This window comes from Mastomys coucha, unplaced genomic scaffold, assembly GCF_008632895.1.
Source record: "Mastomys coucha isolate ucsf_1 unplaced genomic scaffold, UCSF_Mcou_1 pScaffold21, whole genome shotgun sequence".
Classification (NCBI taxonomy): domain Eukaryota; kingdom Metazoa; phylum Chordata; class Mammalia; order Rodentia; family Muridae; genus Mastomys; species Mastomys coucha.
In genome coordinates this window covers 85,803,035-85,809,506 of record NW_022196904.1, presented here as the reverse complement: position 1 = coordinate 85,809,506, position 6,472 = coordinate 85,803,035, and the positions used below count along the sequence as shown (strand labels likewise).

The window sequence follows — 6,472 nt, the reverse complement described above, 5'->3', positions numbered from 1 at the left end:
ACACATCTATGCTGAGCCCACTAACACACACATCTATGCTGAGCCCACTAACACACACATCTATGCTGGGCCCACTAACACACACATCTATGCTGGGCCCACTAACACACACATACTCACTGCTCTATTTCTCTACTGGGGGATAATAATAGTTTCATTAAAAAAATGTTACATTTATAGAAGCCACTTTATCCCAAAGGAATCTGCAACTGCTTTATAAACCCTATGGTTTTCTAAATATAGAAATATAACCACTCCTGGGTGCACTCTACTGCAGCTGCCTTAAACAGCAGGCAACTACATTTCAAAGCAATCAAGAACAAAGTAAAGGAAAAACAGTACAACCCAAGAAACAGAATTGAGTTAATAATAATGAAAACTAGAATTTCATGTGGATAAGGTTTGCTCAACTTATTTTTAATCACATGAAAAGGATTCCTTTACCATGTAACACCCTCAGTAGATATAGGTTATTAAACTAAAATCTCAGTACCCGGCATAGCATGTCTATGAGCTGCGGATCAAGGAGGCCTAAGAGGCCCCCCAAACACAGTGTTCTTGGTTGTCTACCATAATTAGTCTAAAAGACCCTATTGACAAAGACAAAGCACACCTTAGTTGCAATGACACAGAAATCAAGCTTGAAAACTTCCTGTTAACTAGTTTTCACAGTACTAGATGGTACTATACAAGTCACTTTGGGAAAAAAGACATTAACAGTCTTACCCAGCACAGGATGCGACCAACTAATGGCACAACAGTGGTATGAAGGTTATGGGGGTAACCAACTGCTTTCTGATAGGCTCTCAGGCCTGATCTACAGGAATCAATTCAATTCATAACTTATACTGTAAAACTGGCCAAAAGCCCATGGATTGGAAGGGGAAACTATTATTATTGTTTTGCTAAATAAACATGTTATTAAATTACTTGCTAAGTATTTATGTTTATAGCCATTGATTAATGGGGTGTTCTCAATCTTGTCCAAAGAAGCCTTTTCCTGCTATAAACACAGAGACTTAGAACTAGTCAAAGTACTCACAAAAAGAAACTGTAGAGTGTTCATTCTGAAATGGGACATTTATACCAACCTCAATCACAGGGCTCAGGGACTATCAAAGATGTGGCAGAAAGAATTTAAGAGTCAGATTATAGAAAAGAATGCTGTAAATGCTGTCTTCTGGACATGGCATAACCATGGTACCATAGATTCACTGCAGCTCTGGTCAAGACCAGCAAGCAACACTGATTGGACTCACTGGGCACTGGGTTACACACACACACAGAGGTGGGGGGGGAGAGGGAGAGGGAGAGGGAGAAGGAAAGGGAGAAGGAGGGGGAGGGAGGGAGGGAGAAAGAGAGGGAGAGAGAGGGGAAGAGAGAGAGAGAGAGAGAGAGACAGACAGACAGACAGACAGACAGACAGACAGACAGACACAAAGACAGACACAAAGACAGACACAGACACAGAGACAGACACAGAGACATGAAAGTAGGAGGGTGACATGTTGGGGGTGTTCCTCAAAAGGGTAAGGTGAGAGTTGAATATGTGCAAGATACACTGTATACACATATAGAACTGTTAAAGAACAAATAAAAGATAATATAAAATAGTAACAATTCACCTATTTAAGGCCTGCTTAAATACAACCACTTGTATCTTTTAAGCAACATAAAATTTAGGGTTAGGGATTTTTGAAAAACCATCTAACTTCTCAATTTCAAAAAAGAATATAACTCAACAATTTAAATGGAGTAGTGCTCTAGTTTTTAAATTCCTCCTAGAGGTAGATGCTACAGCTTTGTTCTTTAATATGGATAGTTTTCCTCATATTCAATCAAGACAACTGATATTAGTTAGACAAGTATAAAAATTAAAAATGAGTAGCTCTTGAGAATTTCACTTTAAATTTTGTCTTTTCAACAAAAGGTTTAAGGCTCCTTTTTCTGTGGTCTTGAACTTACTTTGTCATGCTCAGTACACAGTTTAGAAAGTATTTGAATTTAAAAATATATGCCAATTTTTTTCCCCAAAAGATATTTAGAGGAAGTTAAAAACTGAAATAATTGTAATAGAACCTACAAGTCCTCCCCCGCCCCCCAGGTCTTTCAGTTGATTAGAAGCTTAGGAATTTATGTTTTGATTCTGCAGTCCCCCTCCTGAGACCATAATCAGTAAATCTGTGAGAACATTAGAACTTAATGGAAAAGTAAATAATAAAAAAGTGAAACTATTTCTATAGTTATACCTCTCCCATGATTAAGATCTAGACCCACCTACAAAAATGTTTCTAAAAAGACTAAGTCTACCATGTGCAAGATGAACAATCCTTGTTCTTCACAAATTTCCCCAGCTCTGCTAATCTGCTAGTCACTAAGGCAGATCTCACCCCTCCCTGCCACCCCTTGATGCCACTATCACTTTGATTACAAATTTTACTGGTTTACACTTTGCAAAAATGCTCTCAAATCTAGTGACTCCTGTCTCCCAAGTAGTTGTTACTGTAAACCTTTCTTTTCCTTGGAAATAATAAGTTTTCTTTTGTTTTGACTTCTGCTCGTTTGAGACAGGTCCCATTACGCAGCCCAAGCTGGTACTGAGCTCTCAACGTTCTATACAGCCTCCCAAGCGGTGAGATCAGAAGCGTGCATCAAGCATGTCCAACAGATACTTTGTTTGACTGGTGTTTGCTTCCTGTCTTCCTCTGGTTCCAAATAACTGCGAGTTCTTAAAGTCAAATCTGATTACACCAGTAAAACTTAAAAGTTCTCAGTGACTCTCTCTCCAAAAGAAGAAACACTCCTATTCTTTCCCCATGTAGCTTTTCTCTACAGCTCTCTTGAAGACTTTCTTCTTACCAACATGTTCCTGAGCTGTACATCTCTGCACAGAATATTCTCTATGCCATCCTTGCTCTTCTCTCTCTAAATACAAATTCCCATCCAACCTTCAAAATTTGCCCTAAAAATTCTTTCATTTTTGAAATGTTATCACCCCTCCCCCAACTTATTTCCCTCCTATATAGTACTACAACACTTTATATTATTATATAAAATGTCTCACTTTGATATGTAATTATGTTTTAAATACCGCCCCCTTCCACAGTGAACTATGAAAATTTCCAGAACAGGAATCATGTTTTATTCATGTCTGCATCTCCAGTGCCTAGTTAAACCAGGTGCTCAAGCTGATGAATGAGCACTAATGATGCTGCCAGGCTTCCTCAGCATCAGCTGGGAAGGCTCGCATCCTTATCAGCAACATGACAAAGAGCAAAACACTCAGAGACTGTTTCAGGCTGCTACTTAGTACCTAAAATGGATACTGAAATAGGTATCTAAAATGGGTCAAGTAATTCTGGTCTGTTCCAAGTACCAATGCAAATGGAAAAAGCTGAGTTTCATGTTTAGGGCTATGCTCCCTGAGATTGGCTGCCAATAGTATCCCCTTTTTAAAAATGGTAATTCTGGCTTTGTCTCACAAGGATACATTGTATAAACAAAAATGTTAAAATTCAAAGTGTATCTTGTTGAAATTTTCCATAAATACAAAGGCAGTAACGCTGAAATTTACTTTGGAAGCTCTGAAATACAAGGAAAGGTTTGTTACTCAAAAGATATTTGCTATTGGTGTTAAAGAATTCTGGTTAAAAGTCAGCTCAAATCACGAGGGTAACTGCCTCTTATTGGCAATTCTAAGTAGAATACTATGGAACGGGTAGCAACTGTCCTTTATTTGTTTATCTGAGGCAAAGGCTTATATATATCCTAGGCTGGCCTCAAATTTCTTATGTAGCTGAGGCTTAGTGTAGACAAGATATTTTGCAATAATTTTGTTTCTGGATCTAAAGAATCCATTTTAATATAATCCCGTTTTTCCTCCTTTTTTCTGCCTTCCACAGTCATGAAGCCATTTGCAGCAAGGCTTAAAAATTGCTTCTTAGCTTTTTGGTTACATCAAGTGTAGAAAGCTTATACCAACCAACATTTAAAATAAAACCAAAGAGCAAGGACAATTTCTAAAATAAGACACAAAACCAGGTGAAAGGCCAGCATTGCTGTGAGAGAACAGCAGAAAACACTCAGCACTAAAAACCATTTTTGTGCCAAATTCTGGGGAGATGAGAGCTATATAAGGAAAGTTCTGGGCTTAGAGTAGATGTTTAAGATAACAAAAGAGCATCCAGTCCGCATCAATCAAGATTGCTACGAAAACATCTTTTGGGGGCGGGGTGTGAAATTACAGAGGTAGCTTTCTCTCTCATGTGGACTTTTCTGAGCCCTCAAGTTGCTAAGTAGATTAACATAAAATGGTCACTGAATGTATGACCGTTTATTCTTTCTGAAGAACTAGGCTTCATAGTTATAAAGAATACAGGATCTTTTTGTTCTTTAGCTGGAGAACTGAATCTACAGACCAATCAGCATCCTTCCTAATTCCCTAACCTCCATGTCACCCTCCACTGTCAGCTCAGTGCGAACACACTGACAGGAAGGCAAACACAGACAGCTTTACAGTGGCCCCTAAAACAGGCACTGCTGAATGTTTCCTCCACCATTCAGAGAACCACTGTTAGACTGTCAACCAAAAGTTATCAAAAGAGATGAGCAAGGACACTTGATACTCAAAGGAAAAATCCACCATGAGAAAGTTCTAATTCTGAACATCTATGCTCCAAATGCAAGGGCACTCACATTCATAAAAGAAACTTTAACTAAAGCTCAAAACAAACATTGAACCTCACACATTAATAGTGAGAAACTTCAACACCCCACTCTCACCAATAGACAGGTCATTGAAACAGAAATTAAAAAGGGACACAATGAAACTAACAGGAGTTAAGAGCCAAATGGATTTACCAGACATCTACAGCTATCTACAGATATCTATAACATTTTACCCCAAAACACGAGACTATACCTTCTTCTCAGTACCTCATGGTACTTTCTCCAAAACTGATCATATAATCGGACAGAAAACAGGCCTTAACTGACACAAGAAGACTGAAACAATCACATGCATCCTATCAGAGCACCACAGACTACGTCTGGACTTCAATAACAACAAAAAGCCCATGGAAACTGAACAACTCTCTGCTCAATAACTTGGTCAGGGAAGACATAAAGAAAGAATTAAAGACTTTCTAGGATTCAATGAAAATGAAGACACAGCATACCCAGATTTATGGGACACAAAGAAAGCAGTGTTAAGAGGAAAATTCATAGCACTGAGTGCCTTCATAAAGAAACTGGAAAGATCCCATACTTAACATCACACCTGAAAGCTCTAGAACAGAAAGATACAAACTCACCCAAGAGGAATAAATGGCAGGAATAATCAAACTCAGGCCTGTAATCAACCAATTAGAAACAAAGAAAACGATACAAAAAAAAAAAAAACCCAAACAAACAAACAAACAAAAAACCCACAGCTGGTTCTTTGGGAAACTCAACAAGATAGATAAACCCTTAGCTAAACTAACTAAAGGGCACAGAGACAATTTCCAAATTAACAAAACCAGAAATGAAAAGAGAGATATAACAACAGAAACTGAGGAAATTAAAAAAAGTCATCAGCTCTTACTACAAACGCGATGAAGTGGGTGATTTTCTAGACAGACACTATGTACTAAAGTTAAATCCAGATCAGGTAAAGTATCAAAACAGTCCCATAACCCTTAAGGAAATACAAGTAGTCATTAAAAACCTCCCAACCAAAAAAGCTCAAGGCCAGATGGTTTTAGAGCAGAATTCTACCAGATCTTCACAGAAGCGCTAACACTAATACTCCTCAAACTATTCCACAAAATAGAAACAGAAGGAACTGCTCTTCCAGGGACAGTGCTTAGAGGCACTCAGGATGGTCCAGCATTTGACAGACCATCGTAGGCTTTCCTACAACACAGCCTCTAACAAAACTAGGCTGTCTCGAACCCCTGGCAACAGGATTGCTTACCTTTACACTAAGAAGGTTGGGAAAGCACCTAAATCCGCATGTGGCATGTGCCCAGGAAGACTGCAAGGGGTTCATGCTGTGAGACCTAAAGTCCTTATGACATTGTCTAAGACAAAGAAACACGTCAGCAGAGCCTATGGTGTCTCCATATGCTCCACGTGTGTCCATGACAGGATCAAGCGGGTTTTCCTTATTGAGGAGCAGAAAATTGTTCTGAAAGTGTTGAAGGCACAAGCACAGAGTCACAAAACAAAATAAATATGCAACTTTTTTAAGTAATAAAAATCAAGACTTGAAAAAAAAAAGAAAAAAAAAACAGAAGGAACACCATCTAATTCAGTCTATGAAGCCACAGTTACTTTGATACCTAAAACACACAAAGATGCAACAAAGAAAGATAACTTCTGGCTGATTTCACTTATGAATATTGATTTAATGATACCCAATGAGTGGAGAAAGAGGAACATTACTTCATTGCTGGTGGGATTGCAAACTGGTACAACCACTCTGGAAATC

The 6,472-nt window shown here is 38.5% G+C and overlaps 1 protein-coding gene, 1 long non-coding RNA gene and 1 pseudogene across 3 annotated transcripts in view; 2 read left to right on the top strand and 1 right to left on the bottom strand.

Annotated features, from left to right (window-relative positions):
* The window catches only part of LOC116102588, a 3,469-nt gene extending 402 nt beyond the window's left edge, over window positions 1-3,067 (top strand). The window contains exon 2 of the long non-coding RNA XR_004123235.1: window positions 2,572-3,067. This is a non-coding gene — a long non-coding RNA (uncharacterized LOC116102588). The remainder of the gene's footprint in view (window positions 1-2,571) is intronic.
* Window positions 1-6,472, bottom strand: part of Nars2 (asparaginyl-tRNA synthetase 2, mitochondrial) — a 110,162-nt gene that overhangs the window by 44,284 nt on the left and 59,406 nt on the right. The gene's annotated exons all lie outside the window — the stretch shown is intronic.
* Window positions 5,861-6,214, top strand: LOC116102586 (annotated as a pseudogene).